Here is a 22600-nt window from a genome sequence, read left to right on the forward strand (position 1 = left end):
TTCCGAGGGTGTAAATCTTTACGGGAGTAGAAAGCCTGATCTTTCTCCCGCGGAGCAGCTGGTAGTTTCGAACCGCTGACCTTAAGGTTCGCAGCCCAATTCGTAACCACTACGCTAGATTAGCGAAGCTAAAATTTAGTAAATTTACAAATACAGATGGATGACTTTTCTTCAAAAGGGAAGAAAATAGAATTTTAAAATAGACAACAAAAGGAATCTAAATTTTTCATTCTTGAAAATATAAGTGCAACTGCTCCTTGGTCTGACTGTTTGAACTTCACCCTTTATATATACTTGCTGTGTGGGATAATGCAAGGGACTGCAAGGACGGTTTGAACCACACGGTCAGTGGATCAAACCCAACAGACACACCTTAGAAACGCTATCGAGGTTCATTATGAGTGGGAACTGACTGGATGACACTAACAACAACACTTGAAGGAAAGACAAGAACAGTTTTATGATGATCCAACTAAAATTCCTGGTTATTATACATTTTTTATTAATTCACTTAGTAGAAAGAACAAGGATTTTTGAACCTAGATGGTTTTGAATGTGAATCCTTTCTATATAATTTTCTGACAACCTTATGTTGAATTTATCGCATAAGAAGAAAATTGAAAGTCTAAATGTTACCTTCATAATTCAGGGAAGATGAAGGGCATCTGTTTTGAGCCTTCCCCCCTGCTAATTACTTTACCTTATGAAGTGATTTGTTCATTGGTTTGAATCATACCCAGTATAGATTCATTACCCCAGTTTTCATCACATCAAAGAGGTGGAAGAGACCTTGAGATGTTATTATTGCCTTGAGATACTGCTACTAGTCAAAGCATTCAGTAAACATTAGCTTTTCCATAAAACTCTAGAGGCCTCATGAAATTCAAATTAGGCATAATCTTGCCTGGAGGGTAGAAACAGTATGACATCTATAAATGATTCTAATGCATAACCCCAAAATGAGCCCTACAAATATTTATTCTTGTGGCAGATAGCAAATTATGAACTTATAATTATATGCTTCACCCTACCCTCTCAGAGGAGGAGGGTTTTGCATATAGTATGCTTGAATCAGGGGTCTGTTGGTGTGTTGATTGGGATCATGAAGACAAAACTAGAATGGGAAAGCTCTAGAGAAGAGGTGGCAATAGGGCAGAGAGATAGAGGAAGGAAGTAGAATGTGGAAAGAAGCGATGAGACAGGTATTCAGAGGAGCTCAGAAGCGAGGCCTAAAGAACCATGGTGAGAGATCTCAAAGACCGAAATGACTTCAGGACTTTGAAAATATTTTATCCACTTTTCCAAAAACTGGTAAGCATTAAAATAAACTTTTTAAAACTATTTTTGAAATTCAGGAATTCATTCCTTTGCATGGTGGCAGTGGCCTGAGAATGAACACTTAGGTGACTTAGGTTTGTGTGTATTACAAATTAAAGGGTTATTTAGAAATCTCAAAAGTTCTATCCATTATGCCAGCAATAACCACACATAGCTATTCAAAATTAAATTAGTATTGGAATTATTAAATCATGAGTCTATGATGGAAGAGAATCCAGAAATATATACTTTACATTACTGGCATTTCTGTTGAAGTTGTTAAGTGCTGCCGAATCGCTTGTGACCTATACCAACCCTATAGGGTTTCCTATGAGTAGCTGGTGAGTTTCAATGGCTGATCATGCAGTTCAAAATGACCTTGTGGTCAAGTGCTTATCCTACAGTGTTATACCAGGACTGTGACATTGCTGGAGGATAATTAAAAGTGGAAAAAAGAAAGTATGAGGATTTAGATAACTTTAATTCTAAAGGAGTTCTGGTAGTGTAGTGATTACGAATCGGGCTGTGAACCACAAGGTCAGAAGTTCGAAACTACCAGCTGTTCCTAGGGAGGAAGATGAGGCTTTTTGCTCCCGTAAAGATTTACATCCTCGGAAACCCTGTGCAGGGTTGCTAGAGTCAGAACCGACTCCATGGCACTTAACAACAACAACATCAACAACAAAAATTCTATTTTGCCCAAAGCAGGAGAGTTTTCAAGATGCCTGGAAACCAGGAAAGGATGAGAATCTCATGAAGGATTTCTGCATATAAAATATGCTGATGCTTGTATTCCCAACCAATCTACTGCGAACAAGTTGGTTCCGACGCATAGTGACTCTATATAGGGCTTCCAAGACTCTAAATCTTTATGGTAGCAAACATCCTAATCATTATCTTGCAGAGCAGATAGGGGGATTGAACCACCAACCTTACAGTTAGCAGTCGAATCTTAATCTACACCACTACAAGAGTTCCTTGAAGTCTGTGTACAAAAGGGAGAGAATAATAGTAGCAGTGAAATGGCAGCCAAATTTTAGTCGGATAAACACCTTGCCTCTTAATACTAATGTGGCAAGCAAGACGGAAACGTCAGTAAAGTAAATTATAGTTAAAATCGGTCCGAATCAAACAATATGAATATTTCTTTAATATTTGAGAAGTAATTTAAAATGCTTAAAACATGTTTACATCATGCACGATAATTGAATTCAAGATTTTTCAAAGTTCAAATGCTTTACTTTAATTTACATTGATGTATGATTGTATTCTTGATATGTTGAAGACATGGACTAGAGTAACCAAGAACTGGGAAGGTGGATGACCATAGATTTAGTACAGAAACTGACCCTATGATCAGCACTTTGCCTTTCACTATTTACCTTATAATCCAAGGACATAATCGAATTGATTGGTGGGTGCCTCTCTTTGCCTTTAGAGTACTCTGAAATATATCTCAACCTCTCAAAATACTGACAAAATAAATGGAATAAATGACTTTCTTTGATGAGAAGCATTCATAAGAACAGAACAGTGTGCTATTATATTTTAATTATTGCAGAACACCACATGAATAATATCCATTCAATGTTTCCTGGATTTCAAGTGCTTTAAATGTAATGACACCTTTAATCTTAGAAACAACTCCATAAGGGAGGTACTATAATTGCTCCTATATTAAAAGTTAGGCTGAGCCAAATTTTGCTTCCAGTGCTCATGGATCCAGCTAAGGCTGGATCCTTAGGAGCACTTCCCAGACATGATTATAGGTGGCCACTTGGTGGACCAAAAGAACAGTAAAGATGCAGATAACAGCATCACTAAACTGTCAATGTCTACATAGCACCAACTTATGACTGTTGTGCATTCATGACAAAGAAAGTACAAGATAAATCTGATATCCTGCCATTTGATTACATTTGCCTTAACTAATCAGTTGTTTACACAAAAATGGAGAAGATATCTGCTTTACCCCACGGGTTTTTATCAATGAATTTTGTGCATTGTAACATCCTGACCATCATGTAAAGTATTTACATTCATAGATAGGATGGACCAGGAAGAGGACAGGCAAAATTCAAAGAAACCCAAAGGGTTTCAAGTGATAGGCAAACAAGGTAAGAACGAAGAGTCATATGAAGACAGTATTATAGCTAAGCCTTATAGAATGAATAGGGGTTTAAGAGCAAGAGACAATTACAGATTAAGTTAGGACATGTCAAGGATAGTGATGAGCATGTACAAAAGAGACGTTGTGCAAAGCCTTCTCTCAGTCTTTTCCTCGGTCTCATAGAATGCTAAGCCAGGACCTACTCCCAACACTGAGCCAGAAAGTAGGAGAGTCTCAAGTAGTTTGCATTGTCCTGACAACTAGACAAAAATTTCTTTGACGGAGTAATCAGACCTTGAAGCAATGCTAATACCTTAATATTCCCTGTCAAAAGGTAAGTAATTAGCAAATATCATTTAGAAAGGAAGTATAATATTGTTGTAAAATCATTGGTTTAGGAGTCTTGAAATAAAACAGTTTCAACTTCTTAGTCTGTAGAAAGAAATGAGATTGTTAGACCATTTTTAAAGCCCTTTGACATGTATGGGCAAAAAATCCATGGTTAGGCTCATCACTGGTCATATGGTCACTGTTAATAGAGAGGTCTCCTTGGAGGGATATGGTGTGATAATGTGAGAAAGCGAACCTGGCCTCACTGCAAGTGGCCATCAAAGAAGCTCATTCCACCTGGAGGCCTCAGCTACCCACAGAATTTTATCAGATTACAAGTAACTGATGCTGAAGCTTAGTTGAGCTGATCAAGTGAATTGACTGAAGATAAGCGATGCATATTTTAAAATAAAAGAAATAGAAATTCCTCAGATGATTCAGATGAGTATCTCTCCTCAATTCAATTAAAAACCATCTCTTCTCAGAAAATTTTTTCAAAAAGAACCCTTAAAAAGTCAAATCTAGAAATGAACTGCAACTGTCATAAACAGAGTAGGGTATTAATGGTGTAGAGAGTGAGAATCACATTTTTACATCTTGAGATCCAAACTCTAAGTTTCAAGTGATTGATGAAATGCTTTTGCTGGAGAGTCATACAAAAATGAGACTGTTGATATTTGTTGTTGTTAGATGCCATTGAGTAGGTAGCGACTCATAGTGAGCCTATACACAACAGAATGAAACACTACCAGGTCCTGGCACAGCCTTACAATCATAATTACATTTGAGTGCACTGATGCTGCCACTATGCCAATGCATCTCAATGGGAGACTTCCTCTTTTCTCTGACCTTTCACTTTACTAAAAGTAATATCCTTCTCCAGTGACTGGTCCCTTCTGACAATATGTCTCAAGTATGAAAGTCGAAGTCTGGCCATCCTAGCTACTGAGGAGCACTCTTGCTGTATTTCTTCCAACACAGATGTGTTCCTTTGGCAGTCCAGTGTATTTTGGATATTCTCTTCCAACACTACAACTCAACTGAATCAGTTCAATTAATTGGAAAATGGAAAGTGAAGAGGACTTAAAACATTTACTGATGAAGATCAAAAAGCACAGCCAGAGGTATGGATTACATCTCAATGTCAAGAAAACAAAAATCCTCACTACTGAACCAATAAACCAGTAAATAACATTCTTATCAATGTAGAAAAGATTGAAGTTGTCAAGGACTTCATTCTTCGTGGATCAACTAGCAACACTTGTGGAAGCAGCAGTCAAGAGATCAGACGACGTATTGCATTGGGCAAATTTGCTGCACAGGAACTTTTTGAAGTGTTGAAGAGCAAAGATGTCAGTCAACTTGAGGACCAAGCCATGACCCAAGCCATGGTATTTTCAATGACCTCACATGCATGCGAAAGCTGGGCAGTGAATAAGGAAAATCATAGAAGAATTGATGCTTTTGAGTTATGGTGTTGGAGGAGAATATTGAAAGTGCCATGGGCTGCCAATAGAACTAATAGATCCATTGTGGAAGAAGTGCAGCCAGAGTGAACCTTGGAGGCCAGGATGGCCAGACTTTGTCTCTCATACTTCAGACAAATTGTTAGGAGGGACCAGTCACTGGAGAAGGATATCATGTTTGGTAAGGTGGAGAGTCAGAGTAAAAGAGGAAGACCCCAACCATCCATCCAGCAAGAAGTATTGGACAAGTGGCAGCATCGACGGACTCAAGTGGCAGCATCGATTGTCCCAGGATTGGGCAGTATTTCATTCCGTGTGCATAAGATCGCTATGAGTTGTTGCCAACTCGATGACACCTAACAACAACAACAACAACACGGAAGACCTGTTAATAACATAATTATTCAAACTTATATACCAACCACAAAAGCCAGTGAAGATGAAATTGAAGAATTCTACCAACTTTTACTGTCTGAAATGGATCAAACGTGCAATCAAGATGTACATATCATTACTGGTGATAGGAATAAAAACATTGAAAACAAAGAGGAAGGATCAGTAGTTAGAAAATATGGCCATGGAGATAGAAATGATGCTAGAGATCCCATGATATAACTCTGCAAGACCACTGAATTCTTCATTATTTAAACAACATAAAAAACGACTGTTGATATAGATTTGATTATTTAAAAAGACAATATTGTTGTTGTTCTTTTTAAGTGCCATAGGGTTGGTTCCGACCAATAGCGATCCTGTATAGAGTTTCAGAATAGCAGCTGGTGAGCTTGAACCACCGACCTTGCAGTTCAAATGGCTTTGCAGTCTGGCGCATTAACCCACAGCACCACACCAGGACACCAAAGAAGAGAAGATAGCATTGAGTGAATACAATAGGTTTCATGTATTTTGCAAATATTTGGATTTATAAATACATAGCAGGAGGAAAGACTGTTGTTGTTAAGTGGTTCTGACTCACAGTAACCTGATACATCATTTCTGAGGACAGGATGCTGGATTTGAACCAGCAGACTAATGGTTATCAGTGCAGTGTGTATCTTCCAGCACCACGAGGACTGTGGTCAGTCACATTTAGAGGAGAGGAAGTAGGATCTACATTACTCAGTAAAGATGATTTGCAAGAAATAACATGAGTTCAGAGGTGTGATAAACTGGAACGGCTGAGAAATCGCTTTGCTGACATTTGCGAACAGCTTGTATAAAGGATAGGAGGTGGGAGAAGAGAACTTCCTCTAGTTGAAACAGAGCCATTTGATCTCAGTGAATCAGCCAAGGCTCTTAAGGGAGTTGAGACAATTTGCATGCTTGCTGATTGATGTGGAGCCAAGTAGTAAATCACATTGAGTCTTAGCTGAAAGACTACTCTTTCAGTCATAGAAAAAATGAACATTTGTACTCTACACCTCAAGTATTCCCATTGTTCAAATGCACTATAATTTCGGGAATGATATGAAAATATCCATCAGTCAGCTCAGTTGAACTTGGGACACAGAAAACTCAACTACAGGAAATCATTTGCTATTTGATGCGGTAGATTAAGGAGAGCAGGCATTTCCAACCTCAGAAATATTTCATAGGCTTTTTATTAACATGCTTGGTTTCCCCCGCACCGTAACATGTTGTCGTAACTGGGGGAACACAAGAAGAACCACTGCCACAAGAAATTTGTTCAGTGGAAGATTCAAATACATACTCGATGTGCTAATAATTTTTCTGACTCCGGATTTTTAGAAATATAATTACTTTCTATTTGTTTAAGGAATGCTTATTTTGCTATGAGATTAAAGCTAATATTAAAGGTGAGAGCAAGAGAAGCAAAAAGTCTTATCCATGGAGATTAATTTAATTGTATTACCAATGTTGGACAATTCTTGTAGCTAAAAGGTATATTCTTTCATAAAGAAAAATTGCTTCCAACCTAACAATGACTATCTAATCTGTCTTAACAATGATGACATGGTTAACTTTAGAAATTAGTGAATTGCTAATAACCAACAGAAAATAGAGCAAAAAAGAACATACCTTACTATACAACAAAGTATCTTGAAGAAAGTATAAGAAAATAGGCCTGGCTCTACTGACAAGTATATTACATATGGAAACAATGTCTGTGGAAGTAGGTGAATGGGTGGTGCCCAAATAGGGACAGTGATGCCTCATTCCCGGAAGAGTTTACCTTCTACATCACGGCTACATTCGCCAATAAAGGAGTCTTGTCATAATTATGCTACGGTAACATCTATTTAATCCATTTAAATACACATTTAAAATAATTATCTCACTATTTGGACCTAGGAATACAATATCTACACCTCAATTCTTATCCTCCACTCGAATTCTGTCATTTGATCCCATGACCATATCCAAGATTTATTCATAGATTGAATTGGAATCATCAATCTTTCAGAACATCACCTCCTAAATTTCCAGTTCACTCCCTGCATTACCTCAAGCTCAGCAATTCGTTGACCTTTAAGTCCATTTAATCAACCAGCAATCCACCATTCTTCAAACCTTTCATTTCTGCAATTTTCAAGTATCAAGCGTAAACTCCACAGTGTATGACTTCTTGCACATACTGTTGAATCCCTTGTCTAACCACACATCTCATATTTACTTGATAAATATATAACTCAGTTGTTGACAATCAACTCTTCACTCATTTCATGTTCACTATTATACTACTGACTATTCTAGGAGAGGGGGGAACTATACATTCACTCTGATTAGTCTCATTTTAAATTCAAAACAACTCATTTCAACTTGGGTCTTAGTGCCACAAAACCATATTACTACATTTCCTAGCTGATACCTTCTGCAGTCCTTCGAAATCAGTGGTTCTCAGATTAACAAGTATACTGAGTAATTAAGAAACAAAAAACATTGGTGTCTGGGTTCTACCTCAGGATTCTGACTGAACTGGTCTTGTGTGCAAACTGGGAAGTGGAATTTTAAAATAAACCCTTTGGTAACTCTAATGTGCATAAAAGTTTGAGTACCTCCAGTTCAGATGACTCATTTATTTCCTTTCTCTTTCCTCAAACCTCTAACACCTCCTTGCCTATTATAGGTAGATGACCTTGCTACTCATTTATCTGAGGAAACCAAAGCAAACAGTAGAATTACTCCCTAGCTGCCAGTCATATCTCACCACATACCTGCATCAATGCCAAACATTCTGCCTTCTTTCCTAGCTCCTGCCAGCATATGGATCAACAGTCTGTGTTCCTATTAAAGGCCACAACTCACACCCACTAGATTCCATTCCTTCTCACCTACTGGTTGATATGATATTGCTTCAGCAATTATCCTCACTCACCTGCATTATCAATTTCTCCTTCCCTTCTGGATCATTTCCATGAGTATCCTAGGATATTAGTTTCCCATTTTCAAAACAGCCACTCTTGACCATATTTCTACCCACATTTACAGCTCCATTTCTTTGTTCCCCTTATAAGTGAAACTTGTTTATTTTTTTTTTCTTAGCATTTGCTATTGCCTCTAAGTCTTCCAATTCCCTCTTGACTCAAATCTGTCTTTCAATTACACTTTCACACCTAATAGGCCACTAAAACTGGTCTTGCCAAGAACCATCCAAGGCTACAAAGTTGTTAAATCTAATGGTCAATCTATAAGTCTCATCTTTGACAAATCGGCAGCATTTGATACAATCAATCATTCCTTCCTCCTTGAATATGTTTATACATTTCACTTGGTAAACACTCATCAACCAGCTACAGCCAGTGGACTGAACCAAATTTGCTGTTTGTTTTGGAACTAAAAGTACACTAAATCAAAAAGGTGCTCATTGATTTACTGAGTATCTATGACTGTCTTGTTGTGGTCTTTGCTGTTAAGTGCCGACTGACATGGACTTTAGTTGAGGAGCGGCTGGTGAGTTTGAACCACTAACATTGCAGTTCAAACCAACTACACAGTTGAGTGTTTATTCCACAGCACCAAAACAGGAATTGTGTCTTGGTTACAAAAACCTTGTGGCCTACAAAGCCCCAAATATTCCTATAAGACCGTCTAAAGAACATATTTCCAATCACTAACTTAGGGATATCTCCTTATCTTATCTCCTTGATTTCTTACCTCGCAGCCCACTCTTTCTTAGGCTTTTAACCAGTTTATTCTCATCATCCAAGGCTTTTGATTCTTGGACCACTTTTCATTTCTGTTGACACTCACTCCTTGGGTAACCGAATCTACTCCAATAGCTTTAAAGCTCATCTTAATGCTGATAGTTCCCAAATTTTCATATCACTACAGCAGGGTAGTTACAAGTTAGGCTGCTAAACTTGAAGTCAACAGTTCAAAACTACAAGTTATTCTCTGGGAGAAAGATGAGGCTTTCTGATCCTGTAAAGATGTACATCCTCAGAAACCCTATGTAGGATCGCTATGACTCAGAACCAAGTGCACAGCACAAATCTACCACCATGTCATATCTCTATCTTCACTAGCTGTACTGCAATGACTTGTGATGCTGGACGCTATGCCACTGGTATTTGAAATTCCAGCAGGAATGGTGGACAGGTTTCCGCAGAGCTTCCAGACTAACACACACTAGGAAGAAAGAGAGGTACATTTACTTCTGAATACAGAGCCATTGAAAACTTTAGAAATGACAAGAGAACACTGTCAGATATACGTCCAGAAAAGGAAAACCTTACAAATAGCAGCAGAATGTTGTCATGGATAGTGCCCGAAGAAAAGCTCCAGAAGTTGGAAGGCAATCAAACACTTCAAAATAGAATTGACCTTCATTTGCTGATGTAGCATAACTCACAATGAGGAGAAACAGCTGCAAACATCGATTCATAATCAAAACACTGAATGTACAAAGTATGGATCTAGGAAAATTGGAAGTTATCTAAAATGAAATTAAATGGATGAAGATCAATATCCTTGGCATTACTGAGCTGAAGTGGCCTAGTAATTTTGAATCATGGCTTACTATGGTGGGAACTATAAATTCAAGAGGAATTGCAGGTCTGTATTAAAGTACAATGCTCTATGTGACACATACGCTTACAAGAAAGACTAATTAATACCTGTCACTACTTGGAAACCCTATTCAAGGTCTTTATTACTCAGAACCAACTTGACGGAACCTTACAACAACAACCAATTTCTTTATTTTGAAAACAGTTTAAAAAATTGATCACAAATGCAAGATTCTGCTCAGCCCTAACCAGGTAGAATAACACAGAAACAGTGGAAAACCTCAATATCAATATCAGCCAAAACCAGGCCAGGGGAAGTCTGGGGAGCAGACCATTCATGGTTCATACACAAGGAAAGAAAGAAAACCCAAAAATGGATGTCAGGAGAGACTCAGAAACTGGCTCTTGAACATAAAGAAGCGAAAGTGAATGAAAGAAAAGTGGACGTAAAAGAGCTGAACAGAAAATTTTAAATGGCAGCTCAAGAAGATAAAGCGAAATACTCTAATACAATGTGAAAGTACCTATAATTAAAGGGAAGGACACACTCTTCAATTCTTAACTAGAAAGAAATGAAGGACAAATTCAAGCATGAATTTGCAATATGGAAGGAATTTGTGGGCAAAACATTGAATAATGCAGAAAGCATCAAAAGAAGGCGGAAGGAATATACGGAAACATTGTACCATAAAAAACTTCAGTGTTCAAGCTTTTCTAGATGGATCATTCAACCAAGAAGGAATGCTACTGAACGCAGAAATGCAAGCAGCGCTGAAGGCTTTGGTGAAAAGCAAGGCTCCATGAATTGAAGGAATGCAAATTGAAATCATTCAACAACTTGATGCAACACTGAAAATGCTCCATCAATTATATCAAGAAATATGGAAGACAGCTACCTGGAAAACTGATTTGAAGAAATCCATACTTTTAACCAATCCAGACAGGTGACACACAACGGAATGCAAGAATTGCAGAAAGATATCATTAAGATCATTTGCAATAAAAATTTTGCTAAACATACTTCAAAAATCACTGCAAAAATACATCCACAGGAAACTTCCCAAAATTCAAGACACATTCAGAAGAAGATATGCAACTAGAAATAGTATGGTTGAATGTCAGATGGATCTTGGCTGAAAACAAGAATGTTAGTAAGATGTTTAGTTATACTTGATTGACTATGCAAAGGCTGAAAACTGTGTGAACGATCACAGACTATAGATAATTCTACAAAGAAATCAAATGATGTATAGCATTCAAAAGTATGCTTCAAAACACCTTTTAAAAGTGATAGAGAGCAATAATGTTTAGTTTGAGGTCTAAGGTGTGCCGGACCCAAGCATTTTCAATGCCCTCGTAGGTATGTAAAAGTTGGACAGCGAACATTGAAGACTATAGAAGAATTGATGCATTTGAATAATGGTGTTGGAGAAGAATACTGAAACTACCATGGGCTACAAAAACAAACATACCTTTGGTGGAAAAAGTACAACCAGAATGTTCCTTAGAAACCAGGATGTCGATACTTCAGCTCTTATGACGTTAGACACGTAATAAGGAGGGACCAGTCACACACTGTGCACTTAACATCATGTTTGGTAAAGGGACAGGGTAGCAAAAAAGAGTAAGACACCCTTCCCCAACGAGATGGATTGACATAGTGTCAGCAACACTTAGCTCAAACATAACAACAATTGTGAAGCTGACACAGGAGTGGACAGTGTTTCACTCTACTGTGCCACAAACAATAACAAATCTGAAAATGCTCCCTTGAATTAGACATACATTATTACCAAATTATTTTTAATTATCCTTCGAATTTCCACTCAATACTTGACACTTTCTGGAAATGCATAGTAGGTTCTGAATAAATTTATGTTTAAGTGAATTGTATAATTAATTCACTGATTATACTCCAATTATTAAGCAAATTATGAATCATTCCATCCAGGGAGGTCTAATTCAACATTCCAAAATGTTATTTCTTTCTAATTCCAGACTAAAAATCAAAAGATAAGGTATCAGTTTCTTCATAAAAAAGACAGTATTTAGTTCAACTCAGTTAAATGGTTAGCATATGATACACACCCCAAATATTTCTGACATCAATGAACCAGAGGAGAGCCATAAGCCAGATGTAAAAGTATAAAAAAGTCATAATTGCACTGCAGTCAGTATATAGAAACCTCAACTTATGGGCTTTACAAAACTGTAAGGAATCTCTGACTTTCAAGTTAAATGTTTGTAAAATCTCTTGAGCCAAAGGCGCAGCTAACTCCAAAAGAGCAAAATAGAAAGGAAAATTAATTTAGGATCATGAGCCTAGTCCTAAAATAGAATTGCTAATATCAGTCAGAGAAGGTCCAATCAACCATATCTGATCTATTCAAGTCAGGAATGAAAAGTTTTTTTGGCAATCAAGTTGATTAGTTATACAAGGGAATTTGCAAATATGCAGCAACAGTGTTTGCACAAGAAATAATCTTAGCAATAATGAGTTTCAGCACATATGCCACTGCACTTTTTATTAACATATTGGATGCGTTTTTAGTGTCATTTTCAAAAGTGATTTCGAAAAACCAAGATTGTTGTTGTGATTAATATTGATCCTGGGCAATACGAAGTTCTGGTGTGGTGCTGTAGGTTAATGCGCCAGACTTAAAGCCATTTGGAATGCAAGGTCAGTGGTTCAGGCTCACTAGTCTCTCCAAGGAAATCAATACGGGGTTGCAATGGGTCAGAATTGATTCTATGGCACTTAAGAACAATATACTCAATACATTGAAATGCTACCTGATCCTACAACATGAGAAACTGTCTGGCCCTGCACAAAATTCCTAATTGATGTTATATTTGCACCCATCATTGCTGTCTTTGTATCAATCCATCTTGTTCAGCGTCTTCCTCTTTTACACTAACCCTTTACTTTTTTTTTTTTTTTTTTGTATCCTTCTATTGGTCATTTTATTGATGGAGGTGATTAATACTTACATTTCAGAAAAACTGAGCAGAAAAAAAATTCAAGGTAAGTCAATATTTATTAGACAGGAACATAATTGTACCAAAGAAAATTTCTAAATAACTTCAAGAGAAGTAGTACTTTTAAAAACAAAAAAATGTTAAAGCTACTTTCCATATAAAATCCATAACAAACAATGATGTCAATGTCTGATTAGTTCTGAAAACCTTTAACAAATTACTTCAGAGGTTATAGGACATGCTCTCATTTTTCTTGTGCTACATCATTTCCGTTTCCTCTTTTGATTACTTATAGATATTACAAACTGAGGAGCCCTATGGGAAATAAATATTTTCCCTCCACAGAAATCATGACAGGAAAAAAAAAGGAAAAGTTCAGTGAGTGGAACTGAAATTTTTTATCAAATAAAAATACAAAATAGGGTGTATAACAAGATTATCTTTGTAAAACAGATAGCATTTTGTCTTTCTAGTAGAAATATCAACAACTAATTCCATTATTATTTTCTACTCTTCCCATATTGAAATTTTAATTAGTATATATTCCAACAGAAGTCCAAACTTCTAAAATGGCAAGACCAGGAACGAGGTTGAACATAATCCAGAAAGGTGGCATTTTTCAGAGGACAATGCTACATGCATGCCACTCTTAACAATAAAAACACAGGATGATTCCATATCCCACAAAAAGGGAAGCCCACATGATAACATTCCAAATTGGCCTTTTATGACTGTCATTGACAATGAAGCTGAAAGACATTCCAAAGAACACAAACAGCACGAAGAGCACTGAGTAGAAAACGCTCAAGCAGAGAGCCAAGGCATATTCATGCCCAACAGAAGACACATCAAAGACTGCTAGTATTCCAGCAGATTTGAGCTTCTTAGTGAAAAACCAGAGAAAGTCCTTATAAGCATAGTAATATAGCCAGTCATGGACGACCACATTCCAGGTCCTATAATAATTGGCTTAGGATGTAAACTTCCACCAGTCCTTATAAAACATCCTGTCACCAAAACGTAACATCTCAGAAAAGGCATTGAGCCAGCAATGTAAAAAAGTAAGGAACAGAATTAACACTCATGGCAAGATGAAGTTGAATACACACAGGATGAGGACACGAGCGCTGAAGGGTTCCTGTTTGGTATTCCAAAAACAAGGGGCCGCAGAGCCTTTGAAAGACGTAGTACACATAAAAAGTGCAACCAAAACTCTGTGCAAACTGAGTAGCAACATAAACCCCATTTTATCGTGGCAGAACTGGGGTAGCTGTCATGGTAGATCACGGTAAGAGCAACTAAAAAGTACAAGTACTGGCCGACTGTAGCTATTCGTACAGTGCTTGATTTCTGCTTAGCTGAATCCAGTACCTGAGGCACATTTTGTCTGATATATGAATAAGCCTTCAGTATAAGAAAACTCTGTTCAAGTATAACATTCAGCCGGGAAACTAGTGGCAGTGTATACGCTAATAAACATTTGTTGATCCAAAACTTAAAGCTCCAATCTGGAAGAGTACAAAAAGTGAGCCATGGACCAGAGAACGAAGCACTGGGTGGGAACTCTTCCTATATCTATTGGCCCAATGTAGAAAAAGATAATAAGGAACCAAATGTGTAGACAGGAACATGGCCCTCCAGGTCCAAATAACAATAGAAAATTTGCCAAAAGCATAAGACAGGAGACTGAACTCAAGCAACAACCTTCCTTCATCAATGTAATCTACTACCAGTGTGCTGAGGACAAAGATAATGAGTGCAATCAACATGTGATCTAGTGTTCTGATGTGGCCCACCTCAAACAGATCATGTAACAGAAAGTGCCTTACCATAAAGAGCTTGCCTTGTTCTGTAGGTGCTCCTAGACCTTCAGCTCGATGGCTGTTCTCTCCTTCAAAACCAGAGCGGCTGGTAGTTTCGAACCACTGACCTTAAGGTTCGCAGCCTGATTCATAACCACTACGCTACCAGAGCTCTTTTATTAGATGTGTAGTGGTTACGATTTGGGCTGTGAACCACAAGGTCAGCAGTTCGAAACTACTAGCTGTTCTGCGGGAGAAAGATGAGGCTTTCTGCTCCCGTAAAGATTTACAGCCTCGGAAACCCTGTACAGGGTTGCTATGAGTCGGAACCGACTCCACCGCACATAACAACATCAACAACAACATAGACTCTTTCTTAGGTTTTCTCTTGTCTACATCCGCCTCACCATTTTCATTACTGGATTTGGACAGCCGGTTTTTTAGAGAAGTCTTCTCTTCACTCACTGTTGTGTTATCTGGGGCCGGAGGTGGGCTGCAGATAATTCAGTGAAGAAGGCAGAACCAGGAAGTTGTCACTACACGGCCGGTGGGACTCAATAACACGAACAGCCCCGCAAAAAAGGAAGATAAAGGGCCCGGCTCTGTGACCCCTCCGCGCCCCCGTTTCTGACCCTTCACTTTTATAAGCATGATGTCCTTCTCATGGAACTGGTACCTCCTGAAAATATGTCTGAAGGATGGAGACCAAGTTTTACCACCCTTACTTCTAAGGAGCTTTCTGGCTGTACCTTGTCCAACACAGATTTCTTAGTTCTACTGGCATTACAAGATAACTTCAATATTTGTCTACAACACCATACTTCAAATGCCATCAATTCTCTGGTCCTCCTCATGCATTGCACACCACTTGAGATGTCTTCAATCCAGTGCACCTTAGTCCTCAAGCTGACATATTTGCTCCTGAACACTTGAAATAGTTCTTGGGTAGCAGATTTGGCTAATGCAGTAAATCCTTTGATTTTTGACTGCTGCTTCCATGAACACTGATTGTGGATCCAAGAAAACTGAAGTCCTTGACGCCTTCAATCTTTTCTCCGTTTATCATGATATTATGCATCGGTTCAGTTGTTAGGATAGCCCTTTACTTTCTGTTCGAGGGGAATCCATACAGAAGGTTGTAAACTTTGAAATTCTTCTGTGTGTATTTCAAGTCCTATTAACTTCCAGCAAGGAAGGTTGCATCGTCTGCATACCACAAGTTGTTAATGATTCAATCCTAATGACAAATTCTTCTTCATAAAGTCCACCTTCTTGGATTATATGCTCAGCATATAGTCTGAATAAGTATGGTGAAATGACACAATTCTGATGAACAACGTTTCTGATTTTAAACCATTCAGCATTCCCTTTTACAGTTTGAATGACTGTCTCATTTAGGTAAACAAAGAGCAGTGTGTATATTTAAGTGAAATTGTGACAATGCATTTGATTAAAATGGAAAGATACAGAATTTGTTTATTAAACAAGTGTTTGTGAACGCTTATGAAGAACTAGTTTGTAAGCCATGTATCAAGAAAACAGTCTAGTATCAATTAGCCATTGTAACTTTTGAATTCATAAATTAATAACGACAATACAATTGGATGGGCACAGCAATAATAGGATGGACTGAAGTATGGACCATGTGCTCTGGAAACATTATGGAGAGAGAAAAAAAGAGTTCAGAGAAACAGTTACATTTGATCAGAAACTGATGACCTCTATGTGAAAACTGCATGTAGACAAAGGGATCAATGCAAGGAAGAGCATTGCTATGACTACAGTTCCCTCCAGGCCTCATCAAACAACAAAAGGGTACATCCCGCAAGCCTACACCTCCGGTTGTCAGCACACAGCCCCTCTCCGACCCTGGTTCTAGAGTCCCCAGCCGTTCCATCTCTCCACGACATCTTGCTGCCTCCATCTCTGGAGTCACTGATTCTCTGGGTAGTGTGCCACACTCCACTCATCTCCCTTGATGGTCCCAGAGTCCTCTGATCCTGGACTGCAATATCAACCACTCCCCTCCTTTTGTTACAAAACAACTACCTTTACATTTTCAACACTCACACACAGTCTTTCCTGATAGCAATTATTCACTATTGTACCACAAGAATCTTATCCCCATCTCCTTTCATCAGTCCTATCCAGACTGATTGGAAAACACTCAGTGGAGATTCTACCTTTGCATGCACTCTCTGGATCTAGACTCCCTCTTGAAAGCTTGTAAGCCAGTCACTTCTTGCCTTTGTAGCACCCCTCCCCCCCGCCCATTTTGGGTATCCAATGTATAAGTTTACCATTCCTGTCTACTTTGTGTACCGAAGGGGTGGGAATGAGCCTCACCATAAAGATTTGTTCCCTGTTTTGAGCTACTGCATTCATAGATATAGGTCAAGTTCATCAATTTGTATCAAATTACATGTTTTTTCCTCTTCTTTCTTGTTCTAGTCGAGTTCTGATATTCCAGACAGCGAAGCCATATCAAGTGCGTATGACCTACAAGTATGGGTGTTCTGTGCATCTCCCCACACTTCTTATCAGCTGGACGCTTCACTCTTAGCTCTAGTCCTCTGTGGACATGTCACTGTGTCTGCGTCCAGGAGTCCCCAGGTCTTGCCATACTGCTGGCCTACCCGGTCTCAATCAGGGTTCACAGGAGTCTATAGAACACAGCTTGACTTGGCTCACAACTTCATTGCATTTTTTCCTCCACTTCCCCTTATTGGTGACCAACGTGGTCAGTAGCAAGACCACATGCCTGCTACAGTATTACCCTTGATTCTTAGTCTTGGAAGGGGGTTTGCCCTGGGGGAATCAACCACTTGCCTTCATAGCTTCCTGGGGAACAACTTGCTTGTTCTTGTAGTAGTCAGTCAGACTGCCGTTATTGTTTTTGATTATTCCTACCAGTCTTCTAGCCACTCCAGGATGGTCTGCTTGTCCTTTCAAGTGGAGATTTACCACCTCAGAAGATTCTGGATAGGGTTCAGGATTCCACCTATGGTCTTATACAATACAAAGGCTCTACAAGAAGAACTTCACTGGGCAAGTTCTAGCCCCATTTTAGGTATTCCAATTTGTTATAGGCTGAAGATAGACTTTCTATGATGATATTTTTGGTTATTCCTTTCTTTCCCCCTCAAGTATCTATTTTGCAATGGTATGCAATGGAAACGGAGATTCAAAAGACAGCCAAGCATCTTAACAGTATTTTCCCTCATTTACCCATTCAAACCATGCCTCAATCCCTGTATTCCAGAACTCTGCTGTTCCAAGGTTGTGCATTCAACATCATTTACCTCTGTCCCACTTAGCCCATGCAAACCTGCCTGTTTACCTATCTGCCTTGTTCTTCCATTCCTCCCCTTTTTGTGTATTCTCCACCCCAGCCCCCTAGCACCCAAGCTATCTTGTGTCTATTCCCTACCCTCTATTCCATCTTCCCCTCCCTCTCCTCAACCCACTTCATATATCCTGGTGATCATCAAAGATTTTATTTTTCCCCTTTTAGGGTAGGTTCTTTTTCTTCATCTTTTACAATAATGGTCTTATGCAGTATTTTTCCTTTTGTGTCTGACTAATTTCACTCAGCATACTGTCCTCAAGGCTCATCCATGCTACATGGTGGCTTACAGCTTCCTCGTTGTTCTTCAAGGTAGCGTACTATTCCACTGGGTAAGTACTACAGTTTGTTTATCCATTCTTCCATTGAGGGGCACTTAGGCTGTATCTATCTTTTTGCTATTGTAAATAGTGCTTCTATGAACACTTGTGTGCCTATATCTACTCGAGTTATTTCTTGTGGGTAATACCAAGTAGAGGAATTGCTGGATCATAAGTTATTTCTATTTTCTACCTTCTGAAGAAGCACCATATTGCTTTCCAGATTGGATAGACCAATTTGCAATCCGACCAACAATGTAGGAGCATTCCAGCTTCTCCACATCCTCGCCAGCATATATTGTCCTCTACTTCCTTTATTTATGCTGTTATTGCTTGTGAAATTACATCTCATGGTTGTTTTTGATTTTGCATCTCTCTAACGGTGAATGATCATGAACATTTCTTCAAATGTTTGTTGGCTGCCCAGATCTCATCTTTGGTGAAGTGTCTGTTCATAGCCTGTGCTCATTTTTTAATTGGGTTATTTGTCTTTTTCTTGTACAGGTTTTGTAGTTTCCTATACTACTTAGAAATTAGTCCCTTGTCGGATGTGTTGTTAGAAATTTTTTCCCCCGTTCTGTGGGTTCTCTTTTTACTCTATGGTGCAGTCTTTTGATACATATAAGATTGTAATTTTTATTATGTCACATTCATCCATTTTGTCTCCTTTTGTTTGTGAAATTTTCAAAATTTTTGGTAGTCTGTATACGCCCTGAATTAGAGACCTCACATTTGTCACTATTTTTCCATTGATGGTATTCATAATTCTGGGATTCATGCTGAGTTGGTTTTTGTATAAAGCATGAGGTAAAGATCTTTTTTCAATCTTTTGCAGATCTCTTTCCAGTTCTGCCAGCACTGTCTGTTGAAGAGACTATCCCCTCCCCATGCAATATATTTAGGTAATTAGTGGAAAATCAGTTGGCTGTATGTGAATGGGTTAATTTCTGGATTTTCGATTCTGTTCCGTTCATAAATGTATCTTTCATTGTACCAGTATCAGGCTGTTTTGATCACTGTGGCCAGGTAGTAAATTTTGAAGTTGGGGAGTGAGAGGTTTCGAACCTTATTCTTCTTCTTAAGCAGTACTCTGCTTATCCTGGGTCTTTTTCATTTCCATATAAAGTTTGTAATTGTTTTTTCCATGTCTTTGAAGAATGTCATTGGAATTTGGATTGGGATTGCATTATATGTGTAAACTGCTTTGGGTAGTATTGACATGTTAACAATGTTAAGACTTCCTATCTAAGAGCATTGTACATTCTTCAACTTTTGTAAGTCTCTTTTGGTTTCTTGTAGTAGTGTACTGTAGTTTTATTTGTATACGTCCTTTGTTTCTCTTTGATTACATTTATTCTTAGATACTTCATCCATTGGGCGGCTGTTATAAACGGTATTGCTTTCCTAATGTCCTTTTCAACGCTGTCATTATTGTTATTGAGGAATCCAACTACTTTTTGTATGCTGATCTTATATCCTGCCACTTTACTGAATTTTTCAATGAGGTCTAGTAGCTTTTTTACTGAGTCTTTGGAGTTTTCTATGTATAGGATCATATTGTCTGCAAATAGAGTTTTACTTCCTCTTTGCCAATTTGGATGCCTTTAATTTCCCTATCTTGCCGTATACCTCTGACTAAGACTTCCTGTACAATATTGAATGGGAGTGTTGACAAAGAGCATCCTTGTCTGGTTCCTGGTCACAGAGGGAAGGCTTTCAGTTTCTCTCCATTGAGTGTAATGTAGGATGTTGGTTTTGTATATATGCTATTAATTATGTTCAGCAATTTCCCTTAAATTCCTTCTTTCTTGAGTGTTTTTATCAAGAATGGATGTTGGATATTGCAAAATGCCTTTTCAGAATCAATCAATATGATCGTGTGGTTCTTTTCTTTTTTCTCATTTATCAGGTGGATTACAGAGATTTTTTTTCTAATGTTGAAACATCCTTGCATCCCTCATATGAATCCCACTTGGTAATGACTTATTATTTTTTTGATGTGCTGCTATATTCTGTTGGCTGTATGTGGATGGGTTAATTTCTGGATTTAAGGATTTGGTTGAGAATTTTTGCATCTAAGTTCATGAGGAATATTGGTCTATAATTTTCTTTCTTAGTGATGTCCTTACCTGGCTTTGTTATGAGGGTTATGCTTGAGTCATAGAATGTATTACGAAGTTTTCCGTCCTCCTCTATATTGTGGTACAATTTCAATAGAATTGGTGACAGCTCTTCACTGAATGTTTAACCTTAGCGTCAGCAGTTCAAAACTACCAGCTGCTCCACAGGAGAAAGATGAGGCCTTCTGCTCCTGTAAAGATTTACAGCTTCGGAATCCCTGTACAGAGTCTCTGGGGGTTGAAACTGCCACAATCTCACTTAACAACAACAACAACAAGAATCTTGATTATTGCTTTACTTTTGGTGACTGTAGGTTCCTTCTATTGGTCTGTTTGTAGTTGGTGGAGATACTGTGTTAATGTGTTAAACTTTCTTGTTTTGGATGTGTGCACTTATTGCAATAAAGTGTCCTCTCAGCACTGTTTTCATCAAGTCCCAAAGATTTGGGTATGTTGTGTTTTCATTCTCATTTCTTTAAAGGACCATTGAGAACTCACATTTTATTTTTCTACTACGCAGTCATTTTTCAGCAGATGGTTATTCAGTTTCCATTTCTTTGACTTTATTTCCTTGGTCTTCCTGTCAATTTGATAGCATTGTGGTCTTCTAATTTGATAGCATGGATACATTTGATAACAGACATTTTTCTTCTAAGCTTAAATGATTAATTAATTCTTATAAGACTTTTGAGTCCAATGTAAGTCAGATCTAAGTTTGCCCAATAATTTGGTACTCTTCCCATGTATTCGTGAGAAAATAAAGTCATGCATTGATTATTATTAATGATATCATAATCTTAAACACCAGCAGCCTTTGTCTTGTTCTTGTAGGTCATTGGGATTGATATTTTAAAGAGGACCTTGAGTTGCAATGGCAGCATACTCCCTTTAATTCCAAAAGCCTGTTTCATCAGTAATTCTGAGCTTGTTTCACAAAAATCATTACTTCTTTTTTTCCATAGGGGGAAAAAAATCCAGAATTTGCCAATTACTTGGTACAGTTTGAAACCTTTATTGATGACTTGGAGGTAAAGATAGGACAGGGGACAAACCCCTGGCTATCCACAAACATTTTGATTTGGGAGAACAATAGAACTCTGAAGTTGAGAGTTGTGAGTTACTGAGATGATTGAGAAACAGGCAATCTATCACTTCTGCCAAAAAAGCAAGTGAAAACCATGTCTCAAGGGACTTATAAAAGTCTAGACAAGCAGGGCATTTTGGTAAATTGAAAATTCTATACTTCTCCTTCCTTTTGTATTTTTCAAGAGAATAGACTTGCAAGGTAGTTGACTGCATAACATGTATAAATATTCAACATGAGCATGAATAAAGGGGAGTTCCATGGCTGACAAACAAAGAATTTACTAAAGGAATGATAAACTCATTGTCATCAAGTTCATTTTGTCAATTGCAACACATGAAGATTGAGCAAAACTATCTATAGCAGGAGTAGGGACCGTTTTCACAGTCATGTGACATTTGTACTTTTGTAACATCATACATAGGCCACACAAAATTATTGACGTAAAAACTAACCTACTACATTTGGGTAAATATTTAATTAACTCACCCCTAACGTGAAAGCTGTAACTGAGGCTGCCATGGCAGAGCAAGACCAAATGATTTGCTGGCCTTATATGGCCCGCATACTGAATAATCGCCACTCAGACCTATGGGGTGCCCGAGGGTTTTATCCTTAGAGATACAGATGGTCACATCTTTCTTCTTCAGAGCAGATCAGTTGGTGGGGTCGAACTGTGATTATTTTGATTATCAGTCTAACAATTTAGCCACAAGAATTCTCTCACAATGGATGATTATGAGATATAATAGTAAT

At 38.1% G+C, this 22600-nt stretch overlaps 1 protein-coding gene and 1 pseudogene across 1 annotated transcript in view; both read right to left on the reverse strand.

Moving 5' to 3' along the window:
• IL1RAPL1 (interleukin 1 receptor accessory protein-like 1) overlaps nucleotides 1–22600 on the reverse strand; it is a 1809453-nt gene that overhangs the window by 1318935 nt on the left and 467918 nt on the right. The gene's annotated exons all lie outside the window — the stretch shown is intronic.
• LOC102823279 overlaps nucleotides 13706–22600 on the reverse strand; it is a 34770-nt pseudogene continuing 25875 nt past the window's right edge.

This window comes from Chrysochloris asiatica, unplaced genomic scaffold, assembly GCF_000296735.1.
Source record: "Chrysochloris asiatica unplaced genomic scaffold, ChrAsi1.0 scaffold00018, whole genome shotgun sequence".
NCBI lineage: Eukaryota > Metazoa > Chordata > Mammalia > Afrosoricida > Chrysochloridae > Chrysochloris > Chrysochloris asiatica.